The 19,947-nt window shown below is 41.5% G+C and overlaps 1 protein-coding gene and 1 long non-coding RNA gene across 2 annotated transcripts in view; both read left to right on the forward strand.

The window, feature by feature from the left end:
* Nucleotides 1-19,947, forward strand: part of LOC308308839 (thyrotropin-releasing hormone-degrading ectoenzyme-like) — a gene marked incomplete at both ends in the record, with an annotated part of 249,634 nt that overhangs the window by 164,354 nt on the left and 65,333 nt on the right. The gene's annotated exons all lie outside the window — the stretch shown is intronic.
* LOC308309187 lies at nucleotides 8,544-12,979 on the forward strand. The gene is made up of 3 exons (XR_013963317.1): nucleotides 8,544-8,662; nucleotides 11,502-11,590; nucleotides 12,592-12,979. It is a non-coding gene; the product is annotated as an uncharacterized lncRNA (long non-coding RNA).

Genomic DNA, 19,947 nt, shown 5'->3' on the forward strand with positions numbered 1-19,947 from the left:
AATGCGGCATCTTATGTTGAAAGAATTGCCCTCTCTGTGTAGAAATCCATGCCGTTACGCCACATCTCCAGTATTATATGCTTAGTTCAATCTGGTGTCAAGAACTGAAAATAGCCGACCTCCAAGCTCACAACACGTCGTAGCGTCTGCTATTTTCAATATTTTTAGAAATTTCAGCCCCTGCCTCTCTAAGATTCTCTGCATGTCCCTGCTCTAGTCCAGAAAGGAGGGAGACGGATCAACTACGGGGGAAAATCTCACTCAGAGTGTGCGATTTCCTCATCGTTGCAGCGCAAGTGCGACATCCAATGTGCTGTGAGCCTATAGCTCCGACCGGCCAAAACTTCTGTGGAAATATTCGAGCGCTTCATGTTCATGATGACGTCGCTTCAGGACAGTTTTGGAACCTGGTTATTGCCTTTGTCGCTTTCAGCAACAAAGCAATAATAGCTACAAAAGGCACTGCATAGGGCAAAACATTGGGGATATGAATAACAACATGGAGATTGTAACTCATTTACTGCATGCCGTTTCACAAGTTATTTTCAAATTGGAGTGACAATCGAGTCTGTATTGACCCTCGGCCCAGCCGGATGCCCCTACACCAGTGGTCCGGGGACCACCAGTGGTCCCTGAGGGGGTTCCAGGTGGTTCCCAGCAAAACGAAGGAGAGTTGGTAACCAAATGGACCCTTATGCATATAGATCTTTAACTCTTGAGAGCATATTGTTAAACATCTGCATTACTTAAGTAAAGAATTGTTGTTTTGATCAATGTATCTCTCCAATAGTACCAATAGTACCAAGTTAACATCAATTACAGCATGGAATTGCAGACGAAATCTCATTTAACGACAACAAAATATTCTAAGTTTTGGGTCCGAGAGGCTAAATTTGATGTTTGGTGGTGACCAAACCACTGCCCTACACTCCACGACGGTGGATAGGTACTTTACCGCTGTGCCTCCTGTTAAGAACGTTTCGTTGCCAAGCTCAACGTTGGGCATTTAGACCTATACATGGAGATATGGAGCGAACCTGTTTGGCCTAACATGGAGATGTGGAGAACACTACATATGGAGATAGTCCATTCCATCATGTCATATGGGACTACCGTCATAGACAGTAGCCAGTTGTTAGGCTGGAGTCAATGGCAACCAGGTATGAACGGCATACGTGTCAGACTGACATCACCAATATGATGTCAGATGAATGTATATAGACCGGCTTCCCACCGAGATTGGGTCAGATTCCAGAGACTCACCTCCATTCGACTACAGGGAGAACCACTGAGCTAAGCATTGCAATAACTAACCTAGGCACAGCACTCCAAATAGAGCTATTAGAGCGACATACCAAAGGGTAGAACGGGTTAGGCATTGAAAGAGTCCTAACAGACATTCGTCAGAGGTTCTGCCGGAGAGAAACGAACTTGCGTCAGAGCCAAGGCAGAGCTCTATATCACCTCCCATAGGCGCCCCCGGTTATGTTGAATTTTCATTTTGCAGACAGCGATCTGCAATGTTGGTGAAATTCAGTTCGGTTTTTTTTAAATTAACTTTTTTCCTGGCGGTTTAATAGAGGTGCTTTAGAAGGGCACAGGAGTTTCTGTCCCTTCTCTTTTTCTTCTTTCTCTTTTCATGGCGTATTGGCTCTGTCTGTCTGTCTGTCTGTCTGTCTGTGGAACAGGCTCAAACCTTGCATCATAAGTCATAGATTATCTTTCTTTGTCTCTCTTTATCTCGCTCTCTCCTTTACTTCTCTCCCTCTCTCTTACTCTCCACCTATCTGTCTCTGTCTGCCCAGAGGAAAGCAGAATCCATGATTGAGCCCTCATCTATTGCTCGTTTGTTTCTCAAGCCACAAATGAGACCAAGGTGATACAAAAAGGAGATCTCAGCTATTGCTCCTGTTTCTCCTCTATTTCTGGGGAGCAACATGCCTCAGATGGAAGCTCTGATGAGCTTTACAGGAGATCTCAATAATTTCTCAAATGTTGCTCAATTTAGCAGAATTGTTGCATCTCAAATTTAGCTCAGAGTTACATAAAAAGGAGCTCTCAATATAATCTCATTTAAAGCTCATTTAAGCCTTTTAGATACATCTCAGATTTGTCTCAGAATGATCTGTAAAAGAGCTCTCAACATAATCTCATTTAAATCACATTTAAGGCTCAGATTGGCCAGTTAATCTATAGCTGTAAATTAGATGCAGTATTCAATCATTCTCATTTGATCAGCCACATGCATGCGTGTTCAATTTGTGTTTAAGTTTACCTAATGTGTTGTCTTATGTAAAACACATTTTCTTATATTACTCCTTCAGATTTTATCCAAATTTCATGCAAATCGGTACACATCTCTATGGTCGGATCAGTTAAGATTTTTTTGTCCATCCCAATTGGCTAAGATTTACATAAGATTGACAGGAGTGGCCCGAACAAAATGCTGCTAAGATGCTGATAATACCATGGATACTTCTGTTGGATACTTCTTAGGGCTGTTCTATCGATACATCGATTTTGATATGAGACTAGATATCATCTGGGATCTTACTTATGCTCATTTTGATTTGGTAATAAGTTATTACTAATAACTTAAGATTTACATTATACGTTCAAAAGTAGCAGATCGACGACAAGCTCACAACCAGTGGCTCTCGTCCTTTTCAGGCGGTGACCCCTCAAAATAATCATATTTGAACTGGAGACCCCCGAAAATAATCATGGAATTTAGGAGGGTTAAGGTGTTACATTTAGTTTGACTCGGTTTCACAGATACATGTGAAAACAGCAGATCTACAAGCTTACAATGGCATTGGTGCCATTTTTGAGAGACTATTAGATTAGATATCTTCATTATCCACAAGGGAAATTTGTTTTGCTCGGGTCAATGCATATCAAACATAAATATACAATACAATAAAACACCCAGCAAAGTACTTCAGTTCTATATAAAAAAGTATAAAATGATTATAAATATTAAAAGGTATTTAAAAGAAAGCAAAGTCCTCCATCCAGTGATGATCCTGGCCAAAAGAAAAAAGTCAGTGAGTAATTATAATCATGAAGCATTATGAGTGCTTATGCTGTAACTATAGTGCAAGCATTATTACATTGCATGTACAGTGTGTGATCATAGAATGCTTTCTAATGGGACTTTGTTATTGTTATAATGTTGAGTATTTATCCAAAACCATTAAATGTGGCTTTGAGAGTAATTTCTGTAATATGGGTCTGAAAGAGCTAGGCGGGGTGCCCAAGACAACAGCCAATGGAGAAACCTGACCATTAAATGGTTCTCATAATATGCGAACAAGTCTTGGTTTAATGTTTGCCCTGAATCTCAAATAAACAAAACTGTGAAAAAAAAGTGAGAAGTGAGTGAAACTAGCCAATGAGGGAGCAGCATTCTCGGTGAAGTTACCACCAACAAGTGTGACCTAATATAAATAACAAGGCGCAAGTTGGCACCTCGACAGAGTGTCAACTTGCCCACCCACATACATATGTACAGCACCGATCATGCATGAATGTATGTGAAATCAACATTGTAAGCTAGCATGATATACTTTTCTGAACATGCTATAAATAAAGCAAGCAAACAAGTCAGCATTCCAAAGTAAAGAGGCTACACCAAGTGTCGTGCAGTAACACATCAGCGAATAAAGCCTGCACAACCCTCTGACTCAGTGTAAAGTATAAAGTATAAAGTATAAACTTACTACTACAACAACTGATAGAGTTACACAAATGGAGTTCATATTTCATTGAGGTTCTAGTTGAAGCACAGTTGAAGCTTGAAACACACTTCACAAGCTGGACAATATACTCTCAAGACTCACTAGAACAGTGAATGCAAACCAGCACTCGTAAGTTGCTAGTAAGATGCATATCTAAAAAACAACTGACTCAATATATTGGGAGATTTACGAAACCATATGTTATGTTATTCATGTCATATTATGTTTTGATACCGAATGTTGCAGTTAGCTATGAAAACGTCACATATTTTCCTTCTGTAATACCTTAATTTGTTGACATTGTGATATAACGTGACATCACCTCATCAAAGATCAAACCCTGGATATCCATACAGTACATGGAGATGATTGGATCATCACCTAGATCTCCATATAGAGCTGACCTACATCTGATTCCCAGATGATTCCCTGTTAGGGCAACCAGCAACCACACTAATAGAATCCCTTTTATGCCCATAAAAAGGGACAAGGACTGAGAGACAGATACTGACACGCACAGATGCATGTCTGGGGTCTCACAGCACACGGTTGGTTCTACAGAAAGGGATCTCCATATTGGCATAAAGGGGATTGTATGTATGATTTCAGACGTCATAGACGTCATACGACTTTCACATAACGAGTGACAGAGTAAGCATGTCTGGGGTCTTACAGCACATGGTTGGTTCTACAGATGCCTCAATGTCTATAGCTGACCTCAGCTGACCTGACCTCAGGTCAGGTCAGCCCATATGGAGATCCCTGATGTCATGGATCTCTATATATGGGGCTGACCAACACTGACATCATCAACTCTACATCACCTGGATTGGTAGTAAATCTCCTGTTCTCCCATATGCCCAAACAGATGGCAAGGGCGAGGTCGCTTTTTGTCCATAGGCGTCTTACTAGTGTTGATTATTGTAGAAATACTGACAGTATCCATAGAATACCACTGTGTTTAAGGGTCCAGAACAGGTCCTACTTATTAAGAGTCCCTGGATTCTCTACAGAATGTTGATCAATGCTGATGTATGTTCTTAGTTTTGCTTATTACGCTATCTGCCTTGTGCCATATGATATGTAGTCAAATAGTTACATCTTATTTTTATCATACGTGTTCTAAATATGATCTTATAATAGCTCAATATCTTTTATATCTAACTATTAATTTACTGAATGTCTGTCCGTCTGACCGTCTCTGTGCATGCTGACATCACTGATACTAACAGTGTCGCCACAATGGTAACAATGCCCAACTGACATCACTGACTGACATCACTACAGTGCCCACATTTGGAGATTACATTACAGACTGGCCTGGACACTGAACACCAGGGACGTGCAGAGAATGTTAGAGAGGTAGGGGCTGACATTTCTAAAAGGGCCTTTTGGTGAAAATATTGAAAATAGCAGACCTGCAAGCTCACAACGCGTCACAGCGTCGTGCAATTCTCTTGAATGCTGCCTGCAGGTATAGAATGGAAAGAGAGCATTTGCATTTCTTTCACCATAGTAAAAATTGCATTCTTGGTCTGGAGAGGGCACTTTTTACAGATAAGGGCAGGGGCTCAAGCCCCCTTTGATGTCAATGTGTGCACGTGCCTGCTGAACACTATACAGTATATGGGCATAAAAGAGAGCTTGTAATTGTACATGTCCTTACTGCTGTATGCATTGCAAAGGTGGTAGATAAAAAACAGAACATCTCTGTGTAAAGACCCCAGAATTGCGGCCTAAACTCAGGCGGCAATGGCAACAGACAGACGGACAGACAGACAGTGTGTGCGTGCACAAAACACGTACAATACACCGTATGACGCTTATCTAACAGTACACAGCAGCATGCTGCTTTGATAATGACCTCTGAATCTTGAATCTAGCCCCTCTAGAAGGGTTAGAAATCGACCAAAGCATTTTCACGCAACAGGACCTCATTGGACTCAGCGTCAAAAAGTAAGTCAGAATGACTGTCTTTTATCTGAAAAATAAAATAATAATAATTGATGCCGTCTGAATTTTGTCTTTTCCTCGAAATATAAAAAAAAATGTCTGATTTTGATTGATTTTAAGGACTCTACAGAGCCGAGAGAGTGTTTTCTACTGGTGATTCAGTCAGAGTGTATCAAAGGGTGCGCTTGTTTTATTGTCCACGACATTGCAAGCGGCGCGAAGTTCAGCGGCGCGAGTGCCCGCGAAGAGCGGGCCAGGGCCGCGCGGCGCTCCGCCGGCCGCGCGGAGTTACGAAGCCGTGGTGAATGCAATCGTTATATTTATGCCCAGGCCGTAAGGCCTGGGCAAGCCCACGATAAACGCCCGCGCAGTCCGGTGCGCATTTCCGAACGCACCATTTGATACACTCGGACTGAAACACCAGAGGAAAACACCATCCCCTACAGAGCCAGCACAACATGCAGTACAATTAAGTTACAGATAAGGACCAGAAGGGTGACTGCTCTCCATTCTGACATGCTGCCATTTCGACATCAACTTCTTATTGTCGGAGTGGCAGCACTTCCATAGAGGTTAAATTTAGGGTTAGCGTTAGAGATAGGGTTAGTGTCGGAATGGAGACATGTCGGAATGGAGACATGTAACCGGACAAGAAGTACTGTACAATACAGTAGGTACAGAATAATACGATCACAATAAACACACCTTTAACAAATATAAATAAATTGTACAGATGTATACAGTACACCCTATACAATCATCTGGCCTGGTACAGAGCAAGAGACAATGTCAATATATATTTAAGTGTACAGGCATACGTGTACAGTCTATATGTCCAGGATGGAATGAACAGAATTCACTGAGGTACAACTTAGGAGCCTTCCTTAAGTTGAGGGAATTCCTGAACCTCCTTTTGAAGAGAATGATCTTAAAGTTCCTGAGTTGATAAAAGAATATAATCTTTGAGAATAAATACTTAGAGATTACTTAAGAACAGTTGGATACTTGCAAGCTATTAGAACCAATCGGGCCAATCTGTCTGTTCACAGACTTAAACAGACTCAATGAAAGAGAATTGCGTAATGATTAAATAAACTTGACGTCAATGTCATCCACAGTATAGTCTTTACAATCATACTGTCTGATGCAGAACGTGAGAAAATAAGTACCAGCAATTGATTTAAGCCATAGATATGATATCAGCACAGACAACAGGTAACGTTACAGGTGACAGATTGAATAGTCACACACCGTCTAACTCCTACTGCTTACTGCAAGGTTGTGCCATGTCTTGGCCATCTGGCCAGTGATGTATATCGGACCAGTTACCCATTTATAGACCCCTGGACTGGTACACATAATGGAGATCCATGGAGATATGCTGTGAGACCCCAAATATGCTTACTCAATTATTCGGTATGTAAAAGTCCTATGACGACTATCACATCTGACATAATACATACAATCCCTTTTATTCCCAAACATGGAGATCCCTGTCTGACCCAGTCACACAAATATGGGCTGTCTTCCTCCATATATGGGCATTCCCACAAGAAGTCCTGTTAGATATGTGCTTAATATTGATGACATCAGGGATCTCTATATGGTCACCAGTAAGACTCCCGAAGATAAGCGAGATAAGCGACAGTCAGGTCACATGTAAAAATCGGCCTGATGGTGGTGCTAAATGGGACAGATCCATGTTGATGACATGACTCTAACCCCGCCTTGGAGTTCACCTGTGATGTCACAGTGATGTGTCACAGTGACATCAGAGCATGATGTCAGAGCGGCAAACCCATAGACCGTAAAAATGTGTACACATGTACACGACTACACATGGACATCTGTGACATTTCTCATGGTAAACTGCGACTAATTAACAACACATTTTAGGAGTTCAAATAAACATATGTCTATAAGAGTTCATATATATATACCAGTAAGACTCCCTAATCAGGAGATAAATGACTGCCAGGCCCCGGCTCTCCCGGTCGCTCCTAGCCCGAGTTACGACCACTTTTGCATCCGTTCTGGAGCAGCAGGAGTCGGTGGTCCCTGGGAATTCCCTGTGAACAGCCCTGTTGGGGTGTCATTTGGTCATTTTTGGCGGCGGCGCCAGGGGGTCACTGGGGGTCCCTGGATCTCCGGGGGTCCCTGGGAGGGTGGAGGTTGTGCTTTGGCAGGCAAGGACTGTGTGTGCAAAGTGTGACATGGATTGGGGCAACGGTGGCTGAGATATGAGTTGGGGAAAAGTGTGATGTGACGGACAGACTGACTGCCGGTGGAGGTTTTCATTGTAACTGCGACCTGACGGTTGCAATGAGTTCATAAACAGAGCCACTAACATTAATTCCAGTGGTGTAAAGTACATTTACTTAAGTACTGTACAGTTTTGAGGTATTTTTACTTTACTTAAGTATTTCCAATTTTCAGTACACTTCTACTCCATTATCTCAAAGGCAAATATTGTACTTTTACTCTACTACAATAATTTTGAAAACTTTAGTTACTATTACTTTGCAGATATAAATGAGTATATTATAAAACATACATCCACTTTAACCTATTCTAAACTTGGCTATTTGAAAATAGCAGATCTACAAGCTCACAACGCGTCGCGATTCGACGTGTTGTGAGCTTGTAGATCACAATGAGAGGAGAGAACGAGAGAGCTAGAGAGAGAGAGAGAGAGAGAGAGAGAGAGAGAGAGAGAGAGAGAGAGAGAGAGAGAGAGAGAGAGAGAGAGAGACTCTGATTGGCTGAAGCATACGTCATCATCTATTTCCAGCTATGGAGACACGCTACGTCATGCCGTTCTCAAGTTTGAAAATAGCCGCCTCCCCTTCCCCAAGCGAGAGAGAACAGAGTGAGAGACGGTCCGTCGCCCGTTGTTATTAATTAATATGGATTGGGAATCATATCCTCCTCTGAATACAGCATGTACAAGGAGCGAAAGTCCAAAAAAGGTAAGATAATTTAATTATGTTTATAAATGTCAACACAGTCGTGGCTGTGGGAACTTGGCTGGTAGCTAGCTGCTACAGGCTAGCCTATATGGCTAGCCCAGGCAGATAGGATAGCATGGCTCGTTTTTTTGGAAGCTTAGCTGTTAGATAATTAAAGCTGCAAATCTGTCTATTGAGGGTCCATTCCTTGTAGAAGGAGTGACAGTGGAAAAAAATGTAAGATAATCTTATGTTTATAAATTTCAACACAGTAGTAGGCTATGCTCTTGGGTCTGGGCTAGCAGCTAGCTAACATGCTATATACAGTAGCCTAGCTGTAGGCTGTAGCTGTATATGGCTCGTTTTCAATAGCAACTGAGAAACACACCAAGCTAACATTTGAGCTAAAGAGGGGGTCCACGTCGACCCCCTGGAATCCGGACTTTAGGGGGTCCGTGAAATTGCTTGTTTAAACAGTGTAAAAAAAAGGGGGGAAAAAAACATAGCCTACATTATGCATAGCATTATTTTAGGGTCATTATGTTCTGTATAGTAGGCTCTTATTAGTTGTGTATGGTTGATATTATTTACAGGGGTGTCACAAGGGAGGGAAAGTGGGACTGAGTTACTAGGGCCCAAGGTGGAGGAGCCTTAATTATTTTATACTTTAGCTATTGAAACAGCAGATCTACAAGCTCACAGCACTGCAAGCTTGTAGATCTGCTTTTTTTTTTAAACGTGGGGTCCCTGAAACAAAATATTTTGAGATGGGGGTCCGTGGCCAAATACATATAATTTTGGGGGTCCTTCACATGAAAAGGTTTGAGCACCACTGACATAGAAAATATTCAAAGGCACACATTTTTATGATTTTTCAAAAAATGCAGATCTACAAGCTTGCAGCGCGTGCTGTGAGCTTGTATATCTGCTATTTTTCAATAGTTAAGCACAAACTGAGTGAATCATTGTATCCAGGGCTCATAATTGTGCGACACCCCTGATTATATAGAAATTATGATCTGTGATTAGTTGGCTCAGTGGTCTTTAACGATTTTTAGTCCAAGAACCACTAGCTGAGAGATGAAGGGACCCCCCAGTCCCCAGTACATATTGGCTAAAAGAGATTGTGTTGCAGTTTAAACCTTTTCATAGCTTGAGCTTGAGCACAAGCTTATCTTGTTGTGCTGCTAGATCTGCTATTTTCAGCTAATGCACCCCTAATGCACAGAAAATGAATGCGAGGTGTTCAAAGGCACAGGTAAAGATAACATACTCACATACAATGCTTTGTCGAACAAACAGACAAAAAAATACATCTGTCTGTGCCCAAAGACCAAACTGAAGTGAACAAACTATGCTGTAGTGCTAATTACAATCTGCCACACCTGGCACAAATTAAAATTGTTTAACACCTGTTCTAAAAAAAATAGCCGATCTAGAAGGTCACAACATGTCAGTTATTTTCGTCTAAGGGGTTTGGTGTACAGGGGAAAAAGTTTAAGTATTGAAGGTTAAAATTCAGAAAATAAAACATCAACATGAATCCAATATGGGGGTCCATGATGATTACTTGGTGCAGCAGTAGCCTACTCTATAGAAACAGAATAAGTGTATCCAGCGTATCTGCACACTTCTAAACTGTCAATTTAAAATATGGGGTGCTGTGATTGATTAAAGGGATATTCCACTTTCAAAAAAACTTTTTGTCATTGTATGGTCTAATCAGGCTTGTATGAACACCCTGAACAGTTTTTAATTTTCTTCATTCAGTATTTAGATATTTGATGTAAATGTTACCAGGCCCTCCAGGCTCAGGGCCTCTCCCCACACATACTCATTGTAATTATTTGGGAAAATGGAAAAGATTAAATACAATAAAAACATATAAAAAATAAATGAAAAACGTTATGGAAAAATCACGTCCTGCTCACGTATTAGGAGTAGGGATGTCAAAAATGGACCTTTATCAAAATCGATTATTCTATAGCAATAATCGAATATTATTCGAAAATCGATAATTAATTATTATTTAATTTTTTTTATTAAAAAAAAAAAAAAACTTTTTTTTTCTTCTGTTTTTCTTTTTTTTTACTGGATTTCAATGCACATTTACATATGTACAACATGGCTCTTCAGGTAATTGGTAGCCTAACTACTACTCTTCATCTTTCTTTTTAGTGTGCCAGTGTACTGTTCACCTAATCTCTCAAGAACAGATTCTGTGATGCTTTACAATACAGAGGACGCTGTTTTCCCTTTTCTTTGATGATGGCCACCAAGTACCAAACAATCAAGCCTGAATCAATCACACCTGTGTCTGAGACAGGGGGGGAGGGGAGTGTGTAGCAGGCAGCTGCCACTCTGCTGTGCTCCTTCACTCTGTCTACACAGTTTACAGTTGGTGCTGGTGTGAATAATAAATCAATGGCCATTTACTATTATCATTAATACTATTGTTAGCCTATATTCTATATATTGGTTGAAACTAACTAACTAAGCCAAAAAATAGTATTAAAAAAAGAAAAAAAAAATATTTTTTCGATTTTCGATTATGAAATATTAAAATCGAATATTGATTAATCTAACGAATATTCGAAAATCGATTATTCGGTGACATCCCTAATTAGGAGGGTAGTATGAGTCACCAGAAAAAAATAATGGGTGTTTTTAAATAATCTTTCGTGGTTAAAATGGAGTTTGAAGTTACAATGAGTGTGTGTGGGTAGAGGCACTGAGCCTACACTTTTTTACCATACAGCAACACTGTGGGTGGCTAACTTCAGCTTGGTGTGTCCAACCACCTGACAACCAGGTATACTTAATGAGTTTTATTTTCTTTCTTTTTTTGGTGGTGGTGAAGGATGGGGGAGCCTTGGGAATCCTGCCCGTCTAAGGTCCTGAAGTTACAGCCTCAGCTCCAGAAGATGAAGAATGTAATTTCCAGTATCAGTAAGTTGATTCACACATGTTTTTTTCTTTTTTTGTAATGTAACTTCAATTTGATAGTGTTGCAGTTGTCAATTATGTCAGCTACTTTCTTTGTCTCACTTGAAACTTTACTTAATCCACGTGCCCTGTGTGAGTTCTGTGATGATTGGACAAATATTGGTTGCGACCGTCAAGTCGCAGTTACTACCTCCACAGTCTGTCTGTCAGTCAGTCACAGACGTCACGTGACATCACTTAACACTTTTCCTCTACTCATATCTCCGCCACTGTTGCCCCTATACATGCCAAACATTGCACACACACCCCTTGGCTGCCAAACCACAACCTCCACCCATTTCTCACTCTTCTAGCACCACCATGAGGCCCATTCTTGCAAAACAAATTTTTGGACACTACTCCTAACAGAATTTGCCCTAAAATCACGCAAAGCCGTACAGTCATAGCACAACTTCTCCCCTCATTTCTCTCTAGCGCCACAATCAGGCTGATTTTTTTCAAACACATTTCTGGACACTGCTCCTACAGATTCTGCCCTAAAATCACGCAAAGCGGTACACAGTATATCTAGACTCATGTCATCAACATGAATCTGTCCCATTTCCCATATTCCCTCCTGATTGGTTACCATTGCCTACTAAAGTTTGTGCATGCAACCTGACGGTCGCTTATCTCCCGGTTTTAGGGAGTCTTACTGGTAATATGTCTTGTATGTGTCTATAGAGTTAACATTACTCTAATAGACCCTCAGGTGAGGTTAAAATATGCACATGTCTTCCCGCCCTGTGTATCTTTGGTTTCTTCCTGAAAGCTGAAAGCCTCTGAGTTAAAAAGGCCCAATTGAAATACACACATTAATTACATAAAATCATCCCCTACACTTTTTACCATACAGCAACACTGTGGGTGGCTAACTTCAGCTTGGTCACCAGTCCACCCACCTGACAACCAGGTATACTTAATGAGTTTTATTTTCTTTCTTTCTTTTTTTGGTGGTGGTGAAGGATGGGGGAGCTTTGTGAATCCTGCCCGTCTGAGGTCCTGAAGTTACAGCCTCAGCTCCAGAAGATGAAGAATGTAATTTCCAGTATCAGTAAGTTGATTCACATGTTTTTTCTTTTTTTGTAAACTTCAATTTGATAGTGTTGCAGTTGTCAATTATGTCAGCTACTTTCTTTGTCTCACTTGAAACTTTACTTAATCCACGTGCCCTGTGTGAGTTCTGTGATGATTGGACAAATATTGGTTGCGACCGTCAAGTCGCCGTTACTACCTCCACAGTCTGTCTGTCAGTCAGTCACAGACGTCACGTGACATCACTTAACACTTTTCCTCTACTCATATCTCTGCCACCGTTGCCCCTATACATACCAAACTTTGCACACACACCCCTTGGCTGCCAAACCACAACCTCCACCCATTTCTCAATCTTCTAGCACCACCATGAGGCCCATTCTTGCAAAACACATTTTTGGACACTACTCCTAACAGAATTTGCCCTAAAATCACGCAAAGCCGTACAGTCATACCACAACTTCACCCCTCATTTCTCTCTAGCGCCACAATCAAGCTGATTTTTTCAAACACATTTCTGGACACTGCTCCTACAGATTCTGCCCTAAAATCACGCAAAGCGGTACACAGTATATCTAGACTCATGTCATCAACATGGATCTGTCCCATTTAGCGCCACTATCAGGCCAATTTTTTCAAACACATTTTTGGACACTGCTGACCTTACGGTCACTTATCTCTCGACTAGGGAGTCTTACTGGTATCCCAACTTGAAAAAGCATTTTCTGTTTACTGGAGAGATGGAGAGTTCGCAAGTTACTATGAAAAGCTCCTCCGCCCCTGATTTCTCACATGCCCTCTTCTAGCGCCACCACGAGGTTGCTTTTTGCAAACAACATTAATGGCATCAATGGCATAGTTTTACTGAGGTTAGGATCCCTTGCTTTTGTTGCATTGCTAAGACAAAAAATTATAAAAATAAATCTACCCCCCATTGATTCGGGGACCCGAATACATTTGGCTCCCCATCCAGAATCAATGGGAGGTAAATTCACTATAATAAAATGTGTTTCTTAGGAATGCGATAAATACAAAAACAATTGTTGAACTTAAAGTTAAGTCTCCATAGCGTGAGTAATCAATAGAAAAAAAGTCATTTTGGGGGTGAACTATTCCTTTAAGGTTAGGTTTAGGCATAGTTTTACTGACGTTAAGATTAGGGTTAGGTTTAGGCATAGTAGCATTCACCAGCGTGGCCAGATGGTCACTTATCTCCCAATTAGGGAGTCATGGTTTTACAAATACGCACTAGAAACATGTTTTTGCGCTTCATTCCAGGCATTGAGCACCTGCCAGATCTACAGGGGCTTGTTGAGATGGTTGGGGACATTGAGACGAGCGGATCCAAGGTGTTGGCTGTTGGGGTGCAAGAGCTATCCAGGTATGTATAAATTAATTATGGATTTTACATTTTTGATGGTACGATTAGTCTGTCTCTGAGTAAAAATCTAGGTTCCACAAATGTTTTGGTATGCATTCATTTATTTATTTTTCACGACACTACAGATGCTTCACAGCGACCTCACACTTGTTTGTATGTTCAACATACATTTCACACTACAGTGAGAATATTAACTATCTTAACTATATCCCATACTACGTTTTGTGATCTGCTAGAGTTAGGAAGTGAATAGTCTCGCGTGGCCAGACGGTTGCCTCCGCAATTTGGTCAAATGCTCCCAGCATACAGTCTGGCAGACCGGGGAAGAAATGATGAGTGCGGAGATGAAGCGGAAGTGGAGCCCCCTCGTCACTTCCGTTTCCGTCTCACATCACACACATTTATCATTATATAAATAAAAATCTTATAAGCATGTTTAGCTTGCACTTGTGGGTTTTGTAAAGTATATTCAGATATATGATGTAACCAATGGATTTGTTATATATGGGAAATGTGTGTCTGATACATTGTGCAGTAGATGGTAAAGAAATGCAGCCAACAACATGATGTTGCAGTGGTGGGACAGTCTCTCTGAGCCATATTGGCCATGTATGTGGCTATGCTGTGTCTCAGAGTCTGTGCAGAGCCAATACTTTTTATTTTTATTTTTTCTCCTACTGACTGAGTGAAGGATCGAACGTGGGGAAAACATGTTGAATGTGCTTAGCTCATTACATCTTCTCTGTCTGCAGTCTTACGGTATGGCACCGAAGCTGGATGGAAGGCAGTGTCCGTGGAAAGCATCAAGACTGGTTGGACAACGCCGAGGTGATTCACAGCGAGGGAAAGAGCGGGCTGTTCTTCCTGAGAAGACTGAGATCGTTTGGCGAGTGCAACAGGATGCTACAGATGTTCTACCAATCTCTTATGGCAAGTTTTCTTTTCTGGAATAACGTGCTGCGGGAACAACAGAGTGGGTGACACCTTCAACCTCAACAGACTGGTGAGGAAGGACTCTGTTTTTGGGTTCTCCTTGCAGGGGTGGAGGAATTGGCCAGGGTTCAGGAAACTGCAGCAAGAGCCGCTGATACAAACGACCTACGACTTGGAGGTCGTAGGTCCCGGTTCTGGAGGTTTTGCGCGATCTCGGTCGTAATTCAGCGACCTGGGAAGTCCGCGATCGAAACTCTACGCTTGCTAAGGGAAGGGACGCGAGTTTAGAAACTCTACGCTTGCTAAGGGAAGGAGCGCCGCGATCGAAACTCTACGCTTGCTAAGGGAAGGGACGCGAGTTTAGAAACTCTACGCTTGCTAAGGGAAGGAGCGCTCGTTTTCAACAGCGTCGGCAGGTTAGCTACTCAGTGTCGGCAGGTTAGGGTTAGGGTTAGGGTTAGGGTTAGGGTTAGGGTTAGAGTTGGGGTTAGGGTTAAGGTTAGGGTTAGAGTTAGAGTTGGGGTTAGGGTTAAGGATAGGTTTTGGTGCACCTCGCGCGGTCCAAGTGACTACAATGGAGCGCTTCCTACCTCCGGTTCAGCCAATCACAAGCTTCAAAAGGTTGAATAGCGCTGCTGCGCTAGAATATTCTGCAAAAAGACCTTTTAAATACGACCGCGGACTTCCCAGGTCGCTGAACAACGGCCCGATCGCGCAACAACGGCCCGGGGACAACCGAGGTGGCGCAACCACGGCCGGGGGTCGCGAAACTAGACCGGCCGCGACCTAACAAGTATGTACCGCGAACTACGACCTCCAGAACCGGGACCTACGACCTCCAGGTCGTGGCCTAGGTCGCGACCAGGCCGTAGGTCGTTCGTATCAGCGGCTGTCTCTCGGAAACTGGATACAATCTTGAACTCCTCCCACCCCCTCCACCTTGAGATACTCGGATACTGGAGTAAGAGACAGAGGAACCGATAGATTCATGGGAGAGACTGGGATAGTCCTTTGTGAATGTTGTTCTCACGTTATACAATGAGACACAACGGTCGTTTGGTAAGGACAACTTAACTTGTAACTGGAATAGTTGTTACTGTTTGTTCTTGTCCGGTTTAGCTGGGAGCACATGTCACTTCTGCTTTTTGCACTGACCAATGGACACTTTGCACTCTCAAGTCAACTTTTAAGCTCTGCGCTTGTAAGTAGTGAAGTATTATTGCATGTGTTTTATTGCATGTGTTTGACTTAACGGTGAGACACTTATGTAGCAGTGACTATTTTGGACACATTTGATTAGAGTTACTTTTTCTTGTTTGGCACTGCATTCATGTTCAAGTTTGTTTTTATTTTAATTGGAATAAAGACCACTTTGGACGTAGTTTGGGTTGTATAACTAAAATTGATCGTACTGTTAAAAGCACTTCATCCTCAGCCACCCTACAGAAAATAAAGTTTTATTGAAGGAAATTATTGTTTTTATATCAATATCTGCATGTATACTGTATCTCATTTACAGCTCCAAGTGAGAAGAAGGTTCTGGAAAATTAAATCACAATTATTGCTCATTAATGGCTCAAAGTATATAGCCATTAGAGCTCTCACCTAGGTCTCATTTATAGCCATTATAGAGCTCTCACCTAGGTCTCATTTATCGCTCCTATCATCTCAAATGAAGCTACTCAATTATTGCTCATTAATGGATCCAAGTGAGATCTCACCTATTGATCCTAAGGAATTTTAAGAGCAATAAATGAGACTTAAAATGATCTTCAAATGAAACTCAAAGGAGAAACAAAGGAGAAACAAATGAGTAGCTTAGGAGCAATAAATGAGACTTAAAATGATCTTCAAATGAAACTCAAAGGAGAAACAAAGGAGAAACAAATGAGTAGCTTAGGAGCAATACATGAGACTTAAAATGATCTTCAAATGAAACTCAAAGGAGAAACAAATGAGTAGCTCCTTTCTGTCTCAAAGAGCAATAGATGAGCTAAAAATGAGCAGCAAATTTTTCCTCTGGGTGTCTCTCTCCCTCCCTCCCTAATTTGTATTTTCTCTCTCTCTGCATGCGTCTTTGTGGTGGGGTTGTTTCTAGTGATTAAATGACTAAGAAACTTGCGTGCGTATGTGCGTGCGTGCGAGCGTGTGTTTGTGTGTGTAATTGAATTTCTCGCCTGTCAATCATTTTGATATAAATATCAGATGAAAACTGCAGTTGCTAGGCGGAATATTGATTTCCTTGTCGCCTCCAGCGACATACGGCTATTATGGGATTGGCAAATTACACTGAAGCTAATTATGATGCCCTGCTCACCAGGTGGTAAGGGCACACACAAACATGCACGCACGTGCAAACACACACACACACACACACACACACACACACACACACACGCGCACACACACACACACATGCGTGCACACACACACACACAGGTGGCCGCATACAAACACATACATATGCGTGCGTGCGTGCGTGCGTGCGTGCGTGCGTGTGTGCGTGCGACTGTGTGGACACCTCACACAAAATATTGTTGTTCTATCGTTAGAAAATATTCTCTGAGGTTAGGCTGTGGTTCAGATTAGGTATTTAGAAGTTATTTATAGGGGTTGGGTTACAGACTAGTGTATCCTATTTTAGTTGCACAGCTGAAAGAATTGCCAATCTGCAAGCTTATAGATTTGCAATTTTTCAGCTATTCTCAATGCTGTCCTAAAATGTGTGCCTGCACTTGTGTGCATGCACATGAATCTTCACACACTGTAGTACCTTGCATCAGTACACCAGTAGACAGTGGTGGAAATGTTTTACTTTTAAGTAAAATGATCAATACTGTAGAACTACTCTGTTACAAGTAAAAGTCTGATATTCAAATTTACTTGGGTAAACGTATTGGCATCAATATAAGTCCCAATAGTAAACATACTCATTGGGCAATGCCAATTGCAATTTCACATATTTATCATATTATGTTTAAAATAAAATGTATACAAATATATGAAAACTAGTCCTGAGCCCGTGGGTGTGCACACAGGGATTGAATGTAGGAGTCTCAGAAATAATGTTGGAAAAACCAGACCGGTGCCCGTTGGACAGAATAGTCACCATTGATGTCCAGTTGTGCAATACCCGTTGTATCCGTCTGTCTGTCTGTCTGGCTCTTTTATGCCCATATATGGTGTTCCATGTCCATGTCCAGGTCTGTGATGACATCTCCAAATTTGAGCACTGTAGTGATGTCAGTCAGTGATGTCAGTTGGGCATTGTTTCAGCATGCGGCTGTTACCATGGTGGCGACACGGTTTAGTATCAGTGATAACAGCATGCAGACAGACGGTCAGACGGACAGACATTCGCTAAATTAATAGTTAGATAGATGATCTGCAAGCTCACAACATGTTGCATCGCCACGCATTGTGAGCTTGTAGATAAAGGCCCGTGTATTTTTCAAAAGCCAAAGTTTAAATGGAGCTGAAGTGGTTAATGTAGATGTTGTAATACTAATCCAAATCTACAAAGTAACTACCGGTAGTAACTAAAGTTTTCAAATAATTGTAGTGGAGTAAAAAGTACAACATTTTCCTCAGAGATAGTGAAGTAGAAGTAAAAGTATAGAAGATTGGAAATACTCCAGTAAAGTAAAAGTACCTCAAAATTCTAAGTACAGTTCTTGCGAGTACACGTACTTGGTTACTTTCCAACAGTGCCAGTAGATGCACAGATCATGTTCTTCTCTCCTCCACACAGACTCAACACCCTCTATTTTTACATCTCATTATACGCTGCATGGATGTGAGATGGCAGGCTCCTCCACCACCGCCACACAACAAGAAACACAACAAGAATAACATTAAAATAACAATAGAAACAGCAGTAGAAAAGCAACAACAAAACAACCTTATTACGATACAAAACAAAAATGCAACACTCGTTACTGTCAAGTGGAAACCTTGTATGTACAAAAGGAACCGAAGAAAGAACCAGTGTTCCAATGGATCCAAATACGTTTTCATTTAGTCACAAGCTCTAGTTAATACTTTCCATCGGTTCAATATTCGTAAAACCCCACAGACACACCTAACCGCTTCAATGGTTTGTTGTAGAAATACAGACAAATAGGCGATTCTACAAGTTGTGAGCTTGTAGAATTGCTACTTTCTCTACTTGTGTGTGACTCTGTTGTGTAACAAAGCCTTCAACGTTTTTTCAGGCCAAAAGGGACCCCCTAGCAGAGAGAGAGATGAAGCAGGGCATATTGATTAAACCTGTGTTGCAGATTACTTGTTTTCATCGACTTGTTTGACCCACATTATCGTGTTAATGTGTATTTTACGACAGTTAACTCTTTTTTTTTTTTTTTTTAAGATTTGTTTTTGGGCTTTTTGCCTTTATTGGATAGGACAGTAAGACTAACAGGAAATGGGGGAGAGACAGGGAGTGACACGCGGCAAAGGTCGTCCGGATCGGGAATCGAACTGGCGACGCCGACAGGCATTGATGCCGAAATGGCAATGCCTATATGGTATGCGCCTGGTCCACTAGGCCACCAGGCGCCCCAGTTAACTCTTTTACTGCTTTATTTATTATTTATTTTTTTGTGCTACTGTCATCAAAAAGTAGCTTACCTTTGTGAAGTTATAGAAAATTATCTATGCATTATTTCCAAACCAAATCTTTTTCAATAAACACTTATAGCTGTACTCAAGCCAAACTGACTGCAGGGGGCAGCCACATACTTTCCGTAGTTCAGAGCGTAGAAATGCATTTTCTAGATCAGGTCCACAGAAAACAGCCAGGAAGTGATTTAGGAATCCATTATTGTTCATGTGTGGTGGAGATTTGAGAGCAGCGTTACGGGAGATGTTTTTACTGCACCCACCCGCGCGACCCCTCATCAGCTTACAGTGCTCAAACAAGGTAAAATAATGAGCGTTCGTATTGGCAATAGTACCCCGCCAGAATCGGGCG

The sequence above is a fragment of the Nannobrachium achirus genome (assembly GCF_963921795.1).
Source record: "Nannobrachium achirus genome assembly, chromosome: 23".
Classification (NCBI taxonomy): domain Eukaryota; kingdom Metazoa; phylum Chordata; class Actinopteri; order Myctophiformes; family Myctophidae; genus Nannobrachium; species Nannobrachium achirus.